Source organism: Quercus robur, chromosome 8 (assembly GCF_932294415.1).
Source record: "Quercus robur chromosome 8, dhQueRobu3.1, whole genome shotgun sequence".
Classification (NCBI taxonomy): domain Eukaryota; kingdom Viridiplantae; phylum Streptophyta; class Magnoliopsida; order Fagales; family Fagaceae; genus Quercus; species Quercus robur.
In genome coordinates this window covers 19,475,504-19,491,275 of record NC_065541.1, presented here as the reverse complement: position 1 = coordinate 19,491,275, position 15,772 = coordinate 19,475,504, and the positions used below count along the sequence as shown (strand labels likewise).

The 15,772-nt window shown below is 38.2% G+C and overlaps 1 protein-coding gene across 2 annotated transcripts in view; it reads right to left on the bottom strand.

Annotated features, from left to right (window-relative positions):
* Window positions 1–15,772, bottom strand: part of LOC126694908 (disease resistance protein SUMM2-like) — a 67,051-nt gene that overhangs the window by 3,206 nt on the left and 48,073 nt on the right. Inside the window, exon 1 of one of the 2 annotated variants that reach the window (XM_050391454.1) lies at window positions 1,699–1,933. The exons of the other annotated variant lie outside the window; for it this stretch is intronic. The gene's annotated coding sequence lies outside the window, so the exon portion shown is untranslated. Of the gene's footprint in view, window positions 1–1,698; window positions 1,934–15,772 lie in introns of those variants that run through there. 2 annotated transcript variants of the gene reach the window in all.

The following is a 15,772-nucleotide window of genomic DNA, read 5'->3' as shown; positions in this document are numbered from 1 at the left end:
ACACACACACACACAAAGGGATCAACGTATTAAGCAAAAGAATAGGAGAAGTACTTTTTTGCTAGGTTGACAACATGCCTATTAAGAGGGAAGATGAAGTAAAACAAAATTTGATATTAAGGACCAATTCTTTATGGCTAAGATATCATTACAGCTCCAAAAATAGTCATACTAAAAAGTATATAAAGGTATAAAGAAGAAGATGGTACTATTCTTCCATGATTTAAAATAAATTTTTAGCCTATCTTAATTTTTAATGAAAATAAATTAATTAATAAAGTCCTATTCTATTTCATGATTCAAAATATCATCATCTCTTTTTAAGGAATTGCTGAAAAGAATAGTGAATGATTGCTGGCAATGTGGCTTCAGATACTCAGTTCAACAACTGATGCATAAAGAGCTATCTTAACTTGATGTAATTAACAGCCTGCATAGATAAGTTGACCACAGGGCATATAACAATGGAGATGCAATGACAACTTGGCAACATTCTAAGACAGATAAGGCTGTCTAAGATTACTCAAACAGAATTTACAGAGGACCTAGCATCAGCATAGAACAAATATTGGTCTAACGAAGATTATCTTAAAAGTGAGCAGAACAGATTCTGGTCTTCCTTAGCATGAATTAGAATGGAACAAGATTGTGAGATGGAAATTTTCAGAATTAAATGGTGTCTTAGAGAAGGAGTGAACAAAACTACAATGTACTGATGGGAAGAAACATACTTGCACTAATAGGCCAATTTCTCCTTTCAAGGATCTTTAGTTATGAGAATTTACAATACTTTAATGTTGTAGTATTAATATTGTTTTATAGAAAAAGGGCTAAAATTACAAATTACACCATATAATTTTAACATGTTTTCAATTCAATACTTTTACATTTTAGTCCTTTATTTTTTTTCAATTTATTATTTTAACATTCAAAAACGATATTGTTTTGGTGGATTTAATGGTGCTGATTGAACAGAAGGACTGCATTAAAAATGAATGGAAGTTAATTGACTGAAATGGAAAATAAATAACTGAATTGAAAACAGGTCAATGTGAGTATAGGACAGGTATACATTAACATTATTCCAACATCTTACTGTCATATTTTAAGCCAAGATTTCATTTTTCTTGGAGCTCAATCGCAACAACATTTAACAACATGTATTCTGCTTTAAATACTATCTGGAATGGGTAAAGAAGTTAAACAATTCATGCAAAGAAGCAAAACTAAAGATGTGAACATATATAGTCAAAAACAGAAACAACGTTCATGCAAGAGAAATTTTGGTGTGATTGCTTATTTCTTGAGGCACTAAAAGCCCTGGACATAAATTTCTATTCATCTTTGTGGTTAAAGGGTAATCAAATATGAGTGCTTTAGGAAAAAAAAAAAAAAAAAAAAAAAAAAAAAAAAAAAAAAAAAAAACTGAAACATGTAATATAAGTCTCATAAATTGAATTGTTAACCATAATATTGATAAGTCATCTTGAAGAATAACCAAAACTTCTTATTAAAAACAAATTAGCGCAAAACAAGCTTATTGGTTGTTTTCCACCAAGAACTAGAAGAAGAAGAAGAAGAAAAAGATACCCAACACGAGAGAATTAATTACTCCAATCAATAGAGCAAAAGAAAGAAACCAAACATAAAGGCATCCAGATAATTTATTGTAATAAAGCTTGAGAAGCTGGTACTCACTTGAATTGGATGGTTCAGAGTAGAGACGATGAAGAATGAACTGTAAACTTGTATTTCTCTGGCAAGAATGAATGAATGATTAGCAATTTAGCAGTTTAGTCGAAAACTCAAAAGAGTGCAGAAGCTTTTGGATATTATATTGCACAGATAGCATGTGGGGACGGTGGTCATGCAAAGTGATCTTTTACTTTACAAACAAACAAAAGCAGGGATTGGTCATATACTAATATTGTACGACCAAGTCAAAGTCTCATTGCATGACTTTCGTAGTCAATTGGTTGGAAAATCTGTACATTGACCTTTCCTTCAATTTACAAAGTGCTGAATTATTTCAAAATAAATGATATAATTGAAATTTAAAAATATTTGTGAACATTTTTTTTCTAAAGAGCATAAATCAATTTTCTTAATCCTATTTTATATCCTATCCCATCATCACAAAGCATAATCTTTTGTATATCAAAATATAGATGCGGTCACGCAGGTGAATTGAGGGTACGAGAAACAGTGAGATGATTGAATGTTTTAAAAAATAATTAAGTTGCAATTTGCATCCTTGTATTTTGAGATAATTTTGATTTTGATTTTTTTTTTTTTTATAGTTTCAAAATTTGGATATGTACCTCTACTGTTATAGTTTGCATTTAAGTCATTTCGTTAATGTTATGTGATGAGATATCTATTGAATACCAACTAAGATCAAAAGAACTTTTTTTTTTTTTTTTTCTCATTCAAAATTATGTCGTTTTGAACCCTATTAAAGTCCTTTCAAATATTTTTTGAAAAATTGCAATTTATACCCTTAAGTTTTTGGATAGTTTAAATTTTCCCCTAAAAATTTCAAATTTTGGATTTGAAAAACTACTTTATTTTGAGTTGAGATGACACTTAACGGACACCTCATCACAACGCATCAACGAAATGGCTTAAATCCAAAATATATGTAATGTTAGGAGTACAATCAAAATTTTGTAACTTTAAAAGGCAAAATCAAAATTAGACCAAAATTTAAGGGTACAAATTGCAGTTTTGTCTTTTAAATTAAGTAAGGGGAAGCGAAATAGATATCCTTCCCCTTAATTTATATATTTTGAAAATTAAAATGAGATAAATATGAACCCTCTTTTGTTCAATTTAAAACAAATTGATATCATATGGACCAAATGGACCAATGGACCATTTAACTTCTTTGGTAACTAGAGGGACGTTAATCAATGCATTTTAAAGGTTCAATTAAAAAGAGTTTGCACAATCTATTTTGGAATTGAAATTGCTTAGAAAATAATCTCCTAGTTCATAATATAGAGTTCTCTCTTTTTAGGACTTAGGATCATCCTTTTCATTAGACAACTTATTTATATACAAATCCTTTTTTTTTTTTTTTTTTTTGGTGAACTGGAATTTCATTAAAACAACTAAGGAATACAAAGTCTAGGGTACAAAACACCCCAAGCGTCAACTAAGAGCTAGTACAAAATACAAGGAGGATTGTAATGAGAAACAAGGGAGTTTGGATTAAGCGCTCCTTCTTTAGCCAAAATATCCGCGCAATGATTTCCTTTGCGGTGAATGTGGTACAGGTGAGCTTCCTCAAAATGACGGAGGATGGACTTGCAATCAGAAATGAGACCATTATAAGGGTGTGATGAGTTAATGCTACAAGAGGTAATAATATTGACAACGACTTAGGCATCAGTTTTGATCAACAATTTTTTAATGTTTAAGCTTCTTGCAAGAGAGAGGCCAAGTCTAAGGCCCCAAAGCTCAGCAGCCAGTGAATGCATGTGCCCTATGGCTCTGATGAAACTTCCAATCCAGGAGCCTTTGTGATCTCTGATTACACCACCAGCTGAAGCCAAGCCCGGCCGGGTTAACTTTGGCATAACCATCGATGTTAAGTTTGTGGAATCCAAAGGGAGGGGGCTTCCATCCAACATGAATAACATTGCTCTTGGTGTGGGTGGACTTGGCAGGGAGGGTGTAAAAAATTTCTTGAGATGTAGTCCTTATTCTGTCGATCACAAGTTGGGAGATAAAAGACTGGCCTTCCATAACTAGCTTGTTGCGGCGGGTTGACTAAATGATCCATGCAGCCAAAGGGAAGGTTGTTCTCTAGAGGATGTGTGGGAGGCCTGGGGTTATGGATGAGGAGGTTGCCATAAGTTTGAGCCAATTAGGGAGGTTCAACGTAAGAAAATCGAGGGGGAGGGTGTGGTTTGCGAGGTCATTCTAGATGGGAAGAATGATAGGACAGTCTCAGAGGATATGAATGACAAAGGGGACAGGAGTCTTCACAAAGGATGTGTCGAGTAACAAGGTGCGCTTTAGTGGAGAGGCAATTGTGGCAGGCTAGCCAAAGGAAGGTCATAACTCTAGGGATGGTGGGAACTTTCCAAAGCCATTTCCAAGATTGGGTATCACTTATTGGCTGAATCTCGGCTGCTACCAGATAGGCTAAATGGGAGTCAAAATGGCCATTCGGGGATGAGTTCCAGGTGGGAAGGTCGCTCAGGGAGGAGGAGAAGGGTTTAGGAGTTGCTCGGATGATGTCGTGAACCAGAAAAGGAATCTCAAAGGATAAGTCTCCAAATGACTAGTTGCTTAAGGTGTCCTATATGTCTTTCACCTTTAGGGAAAGGTCATTTGCATGGAGAGGGCCATGCAAGGGATTCCTTAGGGGACCATGACTGGTCAAGTCATCAAACCAGAAGTGTGTTGTCTCCCATTTCTAATTAAACATTTGGTTACTTTTTCATAAATGACTTTTGCTTTTTGGATGTTGGACCAGGCAGGGGATTATGCTTTATGGTGTTGGAGGTTATGGGGTATTTTTTCCTTAGAGTTTCGGCCCAAAAATTGGGAGAGTTATTGTTCAGGGCCCAAGCCTGCTTGGCTAAGAGGGCTTTATTGCACGCCATGCTTTTCTTTATACCTAAACCTCCCAAGTGTTTTGGCAAAGTGATGATATCCCAGTTGACAGCATGCATCTTCTTGCTTGAGGTCGCATCACCCCAAAGAAAGTTGCGGTTTATTTGGTCAAGGTCATTGCAAATCCTGGTGGGAAGAAGGTTGCACTGCATTATGTGGGTAGGGATCACTGAAGTGACAGAGTTGACGAGAGTGAGTCAGCCAGCTAAGGATAATGATCGAGCTTTCCAGGCAGAGAGTTTTGTTTAGATTTTATTGATGATGTAGTCGAAAGCTCTTTTTTCTTTCTTATCCGTGATGATGGGCACTCTAAGATATTTCCCGAAATTGTTGGTGTGGTGCATTCCTAACTCATTTTCAATGAATTTTTTCCTTTCTTCCTGCAGTGCATAGTGTGTAGTGTTTCATATGCTATCAACACATTATCAGTAATAAGACACCCATGGACAAAAGCACTCTGAGTGGAAGATATGATACTAGGTAACACCTGCTTCTATTTGCTAATACTTTAGAAATTATTTTGTAAATCACATTACACAGACTTATGGGCCTAAAATCAGACATTTTCTCCAGATTCTTCACTTTAGGGATCAGCACAATGTAAGTATGATTAATATCAGGAAACATATGACCATTATTCAGAAAATCCAACACAACATCAACTACAGTATCACCCACAACATGCCAAAATCTTTGGTAAAATAAAGCATTCATACCATCAGGTCCAGGTGCCTTTGTTGGTCCCATTTGGAACAACGCTATCTTAACTTCATCAGCACTAAACTCACTAGACAGGGTATCATGCATCTCCGGTGTCACTTTCCTGGGGACCGCATTGAGACATTCCTCCATCTGGTCACAATTACCTGCACAAAATAAATTGTCAAAAGCCACAGTAGCTATCTCCTCCATCTCCTCCACCCAGAGCCCTTGTTCACTTCGAATTCCCTTAACATAATTTCGCCTTTGGCTCTGGGAGGCTTTTGAGTGAAAGTATTTAGTATTTTTATCTCCATGTTTAAGCCACGGGATCCATGACCGTTGTGCCCAGTAAACTTCCTGCTTTAGTAGCAAATCATCCAGCTGTTTGCTAACACTCAAATATTCGGCCTTTGATTCTTCAGTCACCACTTCAGCACTATTTAATACCTCCAGCCGGTTTTGGAGAGTTTTAATGGCTACATCATTCGGCTCTGACTTTGAAGATCCCCAAGCTTGCAATCCCTCACCACAGAACTTAATCTTCTCCTTTATTGAAGCTAAACCCGACACCCCCCCCCCCCTCCCACCATCTCCCAAGCATCTTTAACCACTTCGCCACTATCCTCCCACAGTAACCAATTTTCTTCAAATTTAAACCCCTTTTTAATTTTTTTTTGAAACCTCTAAACACTCTTCACATGCACCAAAATTGGCAAATGATCCGATGCATGGGGTGGAAGATGAGAAACTGTAGTTATCGGAAATTTTTCCCGCCATTCCATAGTTGCCACAGCCCTATCAAGTCTTAATTTGGTATTAGCTTCACCAGGCCTCTTATTAGACCACGTGTAGGTATACCCTCTGTATCCCAAATCCTCCAAAGAACAGGAATCTAACACAGTCCTGAAAGCATCAATCTCTGCTGAATTAGGAGGCCTTAAACTTAACTTCTTTGCACTATTTAGAACTGCATTGAAATCTCCTGCACAAAGCCATGCACCATTAACAAAACTCCTCAGATGTTCCAGCAAATGCCAAGATTTTTCTTTATTTTGAGACTCAGGCCAACCATAAAAGCCAGTAAAAAACCAGACAAACCCATCCTCTTCAGTGACCTTCATCATAATGTGATTAGGCGAATAATTAATCAGATCCATCCCAACTTCCTTCTTCCATAGTAAAGCCAACCCACCTCCTGCATTTGGTTGTTTAACTATAATTTTATTCTGAAATTGCAGGTCTCCATACAAATTATCAAATCCTTCCTTATCCAGGCGTGTTTTCATAAGAAAACACACAGTGGGAGCTTGTTCCCTCACAAGTTTGCGAAGGCTTCGACCTGTCCAAGGGTTCCCAAGCCCTTGGCAGTTCCAGCATAACAACCTCATTGCTCCCGGCAAGGGTGGTCATCCACCCCCGCTGATCTCTCAAACACAGAAGCTTCCCCATTCTCTAATTTCCCCCTCTTAGCTCTTCCCTCATCTCCCTTAAAAATTTGGTTCCCATCAAAGTCTACTGGCATTGGCCTTTTTCCATTGGACGGTAACAACATCTGTTGCAAGCTCCCAAGCCCAAAGTCCATCCTTTGGAATCTAGTCCAAGATGACTTGGGCTTACTAGCATTTAGCCCATCTGAATATTTTTCACAGCCAACCTCATCACTACTTAAGCCCAACACTTTATTTTCATGTGCTTTGCTTACCAGCCCACTAGATAAGTCAGCCACGTTTTTTATCAATTCTTCCTTCAGCTTAGTTACAGGATTGTGCATGTCAGCAGTGCCACTCACCACGAAACCTACATGGGCGTGATTACCTTCCTGATCGTGCGGCGTGATTCCTGAAAATCCGGAATGGCCTTCATCCTCGTATCTAGGGTTTTGACACTGTTCGTCGTCCGCCGCCACAGCTCTGCTATGTTGCAGCGCCTCTTCACACCTAATCGGATCTCCCTTCGACCTGTACCGACCAGCGCCGGACGTTTCACCACCCCCCTCTGGACTGTATTCAGCCCCCCCTGCCTTTCTTTCAACCGGACCACTTCTTGCTCGACCTCCTATAGCTTTAAGAAATTCTCCATATTGGTAGTCGACCATGCCTCCATTCTTCGTCGCTGCAAAGTGTTCTGCACAATTCTTTACATCATGGCCAAGCAAGCCACAATAATGGCAAAACAACGGCAACCGTTCATATTTAAACTTCACCCAATGTTTTCCTCCCTCAGACCCTGCAATGAAGCTTCCTCTGCAAATGGGCTTTGAGATAGGTAGTGCCACTCTAACCCTCATGAAGTAGTGCAACTCGTCCTAACCTCTTCTCTGTTCAACTTCCTCAACAGTCCCAAGTCTACTCTGCACTTCCTTAGCAACTTGTGATGTAAACATGTCAAGCGGCGCCCCCCATATCTGAATCCAAAGAGATGCCATCTCCATGGTTATATTCTCAACAGTCATGCCTCTCCTCCACCGCTTAAGCAATAGTAATTGGTTATCAAAAGTCCACGGGCCGCCTCTGAAAACTCTGTTCAAATCAAATTCAGATGTGAATTTAAATTGAAACAGATTTGGCCCTACCTCTGTGATTCGTAGACTATCCTCTAAACCCCAAGCCCTTCTCATAGTATGCTTTGCGGCTTGCTTGTTCAAAATTTTGTATGTCAAAAACTTACCCATCAAACTAAGGGTGCAGTCCTCAATGGCTTCCAACCGTCCTTCGTTAAAGATGGGAATCACCTCTTCCTCCTCTGTAGTCAACTTAATGTTCTCCATGCCATGCACGACATCATCCGCCATGGGAAACAATATCGCTCACACAAACTCACTGCTGAAAAAAAACCAAGATGCCCTAGACCTAAGTCAAGGGAGGGAGAAACTCGTATACATGAGAGAGAGAGCTCCACAGGGCAGAGTGTAGGGTTGTGAACAATTTTTTTTTTTTTTTTTCTAAAGAGCATAACTTAATCCTATTGTATATCCTATCCCATCATCACAAAGCATAATCTTTTGTATATCAAAATATAGATGCGGTCACGTAGGTGAATTGAGGGTACGAGAAACAGTGAGATGATTGAATGTTTTAAAAAATAATTAAGTTGCAATTTGCATCCTTATATTTTGAGATAATTTTGATTTTGTTTTTATAGTTTCAAATTTTGGATATGTACCTCTACTGTTATAGTTTGCATTTAAGTCATTTCGTTAATGTTTTGTGATGAGATATCTATTGAATACCAACTAAGATCAAAAGAACTTTTTTTTTTTTTTTTTACATCATTCAAAATTACGTCGTTTTGAACCCTATTAAAGTCCTTTCAAATATTTTTTGAAAAAATTGCAATTTATACCCTTAAGTTTTTGGATAGTTTAAATTTTCCCCAAAAAATTTCAAATTTTGGATTTAAAAAACTACTTTATTTTGAGTTAAGATGACACTTATTGGACACCACATCACAACGCATCAACGAAATGGCTTAAATCCAAAATATATGTAATGTTAGGAGTACAAATCAAAATTTTGTAACTTTAAAAGGCAAAATCAAAATTAGACCAAAATTTAAGGGTACAAATTGCAGTTTTGTCTTTTAAATTAAGTAAGGGGAAGCGAAATAGATATCCTTCCCCTTAATTTATATATTTTGAAAAGTAAAATGAGATAAATATGAACCCTCTTTTGTTCAATTTAAAACAAATTGATATCATATGGACCAAATGGACCATTTAACTTCTTCGGTAACTAGAGGGACGTTAAATTGATTAACTTGAAGTTACCAAGTAAAGATGGGAACTTTTATAATCAATGCATTTTAAAGGTTCAATTAAAAAGAGTTTGCACAATCTATTTTGGAATTGAAAATGCTTAGAAAATAATCTCCTAGTTCATAATATAGAGTTCTCTCTTTTTAGGACTCAGGATCAACCTTTTCATTAGACAACTTATTTATATACAAATCCTTTTTTTTTTTTTTGGTGAACTGGAATTTCATTAAAACAACTAAGGAATACAAAGTCTAGGGTATGAAACACCCTAAGCGTCAACTAAGAGCTAGTACAAAATACAAGAAGGAGGATTGTAATGAGAAACAAGGGAGTTTGGATTAAGCGCTCCTTCTTTAGCCAAAATATCCGTGCAATGATTTCCTTCGTGGTGAATGTGGTACAGGTGAGCTTCCTCAAAATGACGGAGGATGGACTTGCAATAAAAAATGAGACCATTATAAGGGTGTGATGAGTTAATGCTATGAGAGGTAATAATATTGACAACGACTTGGGCATCAGTTTTGATCAACAATTTTTTAATGTTTAAGCTTCTTGCAAGAGAGAGGCTAAGTCCAAGACCCCAAAGCTCAGCAGCCAGTGAATGCATGTGCCCTATGGCTCTGTTGAAACTTCCAATCCAGGAGCCCTTGTGATCTCTGATTACACCACCAGCTGAAGCCAAGCCCAAGTTAACTTTGGCATAACCATCGGTGCTAAGTTTGTGGAATCCAAAGGGAGGGGGCTTCCATCCAACATGAATAACATTGCTCTTGGTGTGGGTGGACTTGGCAGGGAGGGTGTAAAAAATTTCTTGAGATGTAGTCCTTATTCTGTTGATCACAAGTTGGGAGATAAAAGGCTGGCCTTCCATAACTAGCTTTTTGCGGGTTGACTAAATGATCCATGCAGCCAAAGGGAAGGTTGTTCTCTAGAGGATGTGTGGGAGGCCTGGGGTTATGGATGAGGAGGTTGCCATAAGTTTGAGCCAATTAGGGAGGTTCAACGTAAGAAAATCGAGGGGGAGGGTGTGGTTTGCGAGGTCATTCCAGATAGGAAGAATGACAGGACAGTCTCAGAGGATATGAATGGTGGTTTCCGTGTTTGAGTGACAAAGGGGATAGGAGTCGTCACTAAGGATGTGTCGAGTAACAAGGTGCGCTTTAGTGGAGAGGCAATTGTGGCAGGCTAGCCAAAGGAAGGTCATAACTCTAAGGATGGTGGGAACTTTCCAAAGCCATTTCCAAGATGGGGTATCACTTATTGGCTGAATCTCGACTGCTACCAGATAGGCTGAGTGGGAGTCGAAATGGCCATTCAGGGATGAGTTTCAGGTGGGAAGGTCGCTCAGGGAGGAGGAGAAGGGTTTAGGAGTTGCTCGGATGATGTCGCGAACCTGGAAAGGAATCTCGAAGGATAAGTCTCCAAATGACTAGTTGCCTAAGATGTCCTATATGTCTGTCACCTTAAGGGAAAGGTCATTTGCATGGAGAGGGCCATGCAAGGGATTCCTTAGGGGACCATGACTGGTTAAGTCATCAAACCAGAAGTGCGTTATCTCCCCATTTCTAATTAACCATTTGGTTACTTTTTCATAAATGACTTTTTCATGTGACGAGGGAAGGTGGGAAGTGGGTTCACGCGCCTTGGGACCACGTGTTTGGGGATAAGCACGTGGATGTTTGGAGTGGTCAGAGGAATGTGTGGTCGGAGTGGCTGTGCTCGGCTTTGCTCTGTGCTCGGTTTGAGTGCTTCATTCTCAAGGTTCACTATTTATCGGCGAGGATACGGAGGGAGGCCGGATGACGGTGGGGTAGGAGGGAGTTTTGTGGCCAATGCATCCACACTCGAAATAGATGGACGATATTCCTTCGTATTGAACGGGTTGCATCAGGGAACCGATTCGAACTTTAGAGACGAGAGGGGAGTCCAAATCCACTTGGATGCAGAGCCTAGCAAAATGACCTCTGACATTGTCAATGGTGCGAACATCTATCTTGAGGAGGTCACCCAGTTGGTTTCCAATCCGTTGGAGGATGGAGTTATCATAGAACTCTACGGGCAGTTCCGGAAGTCTCGCCTAATAGCAGTTGTGGTAAGCTTAGCCTCAGAAGGCTTAAATCCTGATGACCACTATCGGACGGAGAGGTTGCTGGCAAATGAACCAGGGACCTTCCTTCAAGACTTTCCAGTAGTCTTCTTTGAGCTTGAATCGAATGAGGAAATAGTCCAGGCCGAGAGCTATGCATTGGAGTTCTCCTTATGGCTTCCAAATGGCAGGGATTTTATAATCAACGTATTTGAAACCCAAGGATTTTCCAAAAGCCTTGATTATTAATGCCGATCTCTACTGGGCTCTAATACGTTGCTTATCTTATTTCGATAGCAAGATTAAGGGGCATGAGTCGTTAGAATCATGGTCCTGATCAGAGTCAATATCCATGTCTTTAATTCGAAGGTTTTGTAGGGAGTGGTTCTCCCAGTCCCGAGTTGGCTGAACTAGAGAATCCTTGTAAGAGCGGAGGGAGCGTTGGGGGCAGAAAGTCTAAGAGGTGGCTTTCTGCTTCTTCGTGCTGCGGATGAGTAGATCCGATTCTTTGGATGAGAGTGTGTTAGGTTGCTCTACGTCTATTCTTTCTACGTTCCAAAGATCAATTCTAATTTGAAAGTTACAGAGTCAAAACACACTGCTATGCATTCAACATGTGAACCCAAGCTTTGTCTTGATTTTTTGCTAGTCCAAATCCTTTTAACATATGAGTGTCTCCTATCACATCTTATCTACAAACTTTATATTTTGAAAAATAATGCAATTTACAGAATAAACTACCACATTTATGGATTTTGTTAGTTTAACTTTGAATGTCAATGTCTTCTTAATCAGCTTTTTCCTTGATACTACCCTCATTTGGAGCCAGGAAAAGACCAATTTGGTTCAGAAATCTGAGGACTTTATTGGAGGACACAAAGCGCATAAATAAATCACCAAGTACACCCTTTTCTATAACAAAATTATAGTCAATTTCAATGTGTTTTGTGAAGGACTAGATTGATAGAAAGATGCAAGGTGGAGATATTATAACTAAACTGAGAAGGGGCTGAGCTAGAAAAGCACTAATGTCTCTAAGAACAAGGAGTACCTTGTGAGCTTAGCAACAGTTGAAGCAAGAGTGCAATACTTAGCATCGGCACTTGAGGAAGCAACCGTGTGTTGTTCGTAGCACACCATTAAATGCAATTACTGCAACCTAAAAAGAAGCAAAATCCAGTAGTGGACAACAACCTCAGTCTGCATCTGAAAAGGCATGAAGCTCCATTGTGGAGTGAGCAAAGCAAGTGAATAATGACATGTGAACTTCAAATATTGCAACCCTCCAACAATGCTCCGAAAGAGATGTGGATCTAAAATGGCTCATTCATAGGATTTGAATAATAAGTATTAGCAACCATAGGAATGGAAATGGATTTACAATCGACTGTTTAGGTATGAATGAGAAAATCACCATCATATTTTGTAGATTAAGAAAAAGACTATCAAAAAAGTGCTGAACTTCAATGCCTAGGAAGTGGTGTGAATACCTAAATTATTAATAGCAAACCCAGTCAGACGTTGATTGATTAAGTCATGCAAAATATTTGAGTTATCATCAGTGAGGATGATATCAGCTACATACAAGAAAGTAGAATAGTGCCATTAGAACCATGAGAAATAAGTAGAGATGGATCACAGAGCTGCAAATATATCCAGAATCGAATAGGAAGGTGCTAACGTGATTGAACCATTTCCTTGGAACTTGACGGAGACTATAGAGTGCTTGTTTTAGTTTGCATACAGGGTTTGATCATAGAGATTATTTGAACCTAGGTGGTTTCTCCATAAACATGGTATGTAAAAAAGCATGGTCTACGTATTTATAGTAATATCATGATGATATTCTAATATATTCTAACTGTTGTGTTAACCAATTTTAAGGCCAAATTGCTACTTAGTCAAATTATGAATGGTCCTTGGTTATGGAAACAACACTGTAAGGTTGAATTTCTTCAACTATGTGTTGGCTTTATTCTGTGTCAAATTTGCTTGTAATTCAACATTTATAAACCCTGTATTTAGGTGGGAATAATGTAAGGGTTGTGTGTGAGAGGCTTCTCGCGATTGGACCTTGCGACTGACTTGCGAGTGGTGACTCGCCAGAATCCAGCACACGTGTGAAGCATGCCAGAAGTTGAAAGGTCAGGACAGCTAGATCACTATAGGACAAAAGGTACAGTCTGGCCTTTTTGTTATCTGGCGACTGGAACTTGCGACTTGTCCCAATCGCGAGTGACTCGCCAGTGCACCTTGTTTTGCAGAAAAATTACTTTTCACATTCCTTCTCATAACCTACTATAAATATGCTTATACCCACGAAATGTGGAGAGCTTCTAGAGAGAATTTTGAGAGATAAACCCTAGAGAACAACAAGATTGACTCATCCACAATCTTATACCTTTGATTCTCCAAATTCCTCTACTCTCACCCTCTCCATTGTCATACCCTTGAGAGTATCTATAGCCAAATCCTAACCTCACTATATTCATATCAATGAGAAGCTTCTTGGTGTTTGGGAAGCAGTTTAAGAGAGAACCAATTCATTTTGGTTGATGCAATTGGCTTATTACGGGATCCGGTAAGCTAGAGAAGACAAGGTTTGGCTTAATCCTGTTGGAGCAAGAAGCTTGGAGAGTTTAGGTGCACTGGGTAGATTAGCCTTAGAGGGTCTATTGCTATTCATGTATCCCAACTGATTTTCTAGTGGATCATTTTACCACTTGGAGGGCGGCAGAAAGGTTCTTCGGTTTCCTCTCTCTATCTCTTACTCTTTGGTTTTACACACTAAGTGAGCTTTCAAACACCAAATTGTGTAATCAAAATAAAGTGCGATACAGAACACATAATATGGTAACCCTCCAGAAATGATACAAAAGGTTCACAAACACATGAATGTTCTTTAAATTTTAAAGCATTCTGGAGTTACAAGTTTGCATAGAACAATACTAGAGTATGTAGGGAGCATATATTGATTAAGATAAAAAAGAATCCTAAATGAAAAACCTCTTGAATGATTAAGCATTTTCACAACACATGGAGCATGGTGCACTACAGCTTGTGTACTGTATAAAATGCAAACAAGCATACTTAAAACTGAATGTTAGATTGCAGTAAATTCAAGTAGATTTTCCCGGAAGCCTGAAGCTAAAAAAGCTAAAAAGTTGAAAAGACAAAGAAGAATAACTTCTTTATTGATCTTTCTCCTCAATACTCACATTGTTTTTTGGTAATCAAATGTCTTACCCAAAATAATAGAAAGAAAAAAAAAGAATTAATTGCATAGTGTATGCCCTACCCCAGATAATCAAACGAAAATATTTCATTTGATTGTTTTGTCCCTGCTTAACACATAAGTACACCTTTAGAAAATATATTTTAAAGCCTTGTCTTGTGCATAGCAATGGAACATAGATTCTAGTACAATAGGTCTTATCAACTTGAAGAGAAAATTTTTCGCAGTAAAATTATACAAATCTAGAAATTTACTATCTGCATTGTACTTTATGCTTCTCGTTCTCCACATAAATACAAGAAAAAAATTCTCTGAATATATGGGTTGTGAAAATACTTGCAATATCAAGTAAATCACAAAAATTCACTAACATTAGTGTAATTTTCAATCCTTTCCCCTTTCACCTTTTTATAATTTTTTTATTATTAATTATTAAAAATAGTTCAACTAACATTATTGAAAAGAACAGAACTACACATCTTAAATTACCAAACCACACATATAGAACGAATCATGAACTAAGTTGTATTAGTGGGAGGAATCAAATAAATATAAATTCAATGACATTCAATCACCCAAAAGGAAGGCTGGTTACCAACACCAAAAGAATAGAGATGCTTGCAGCATAAGCACACTAGTTCCCAGATTATCAAACCACACATATAGAACATATCTATACCTATAGTTACAATGTTAGGCTCTAAAGACTTAGGAACTAATGTATTTAGAATTCTCATGTGTATTGTTGACAAACCATGATCAAAACAAGTTGTTTAGTCTTGTTTAGACTTGCTCAAAGTTGTGTCTTTTATGTAAAGTTGGATTCACACTGATGCAAATTTAATAGAGCATTTTGGCCTGGTTCGATCGATCGAAGCTTAGGCTCGATCGATCGAAGCTTAGGCTCGATCAATTGAAAATTTGGCAGAATGAATTTTTCTATAGAATTCCAACTCAGCCTTAGTTCATTAAAACGTTTAGGGTTTTATATTTTTGCCCTAGGTATATAAGGCAAACCCTAGCCACGTTTAGAAGTTGCTCATATTGCTGTTTGTGTAAATCTCTTGTGAGATCTGTGAGGAGCTTTCCTTTACCCAAGCTTAGGGTTATCAAGAGGAGATTCGTTCAAGAACTTGATGATCATTTAGTTGCTGCCATAGAAGCTTAAAAAAACACAAGCGGGTGTGCTTGTACTTGCTGGAGAATCCAAGAAAGAAGGAGTCCATAGTCTCGGAGCTTGCATATAGTCGTGTCAGTAAATTTCTACTGGTGGGTAGCAATAGGATGTTAGCGGTCTAAGTCCTATTGTAAAATTTCGATTCTTTCATAGTGGATTCAGGTTTACCTTGAGGATAGCTAGGTTAAATCC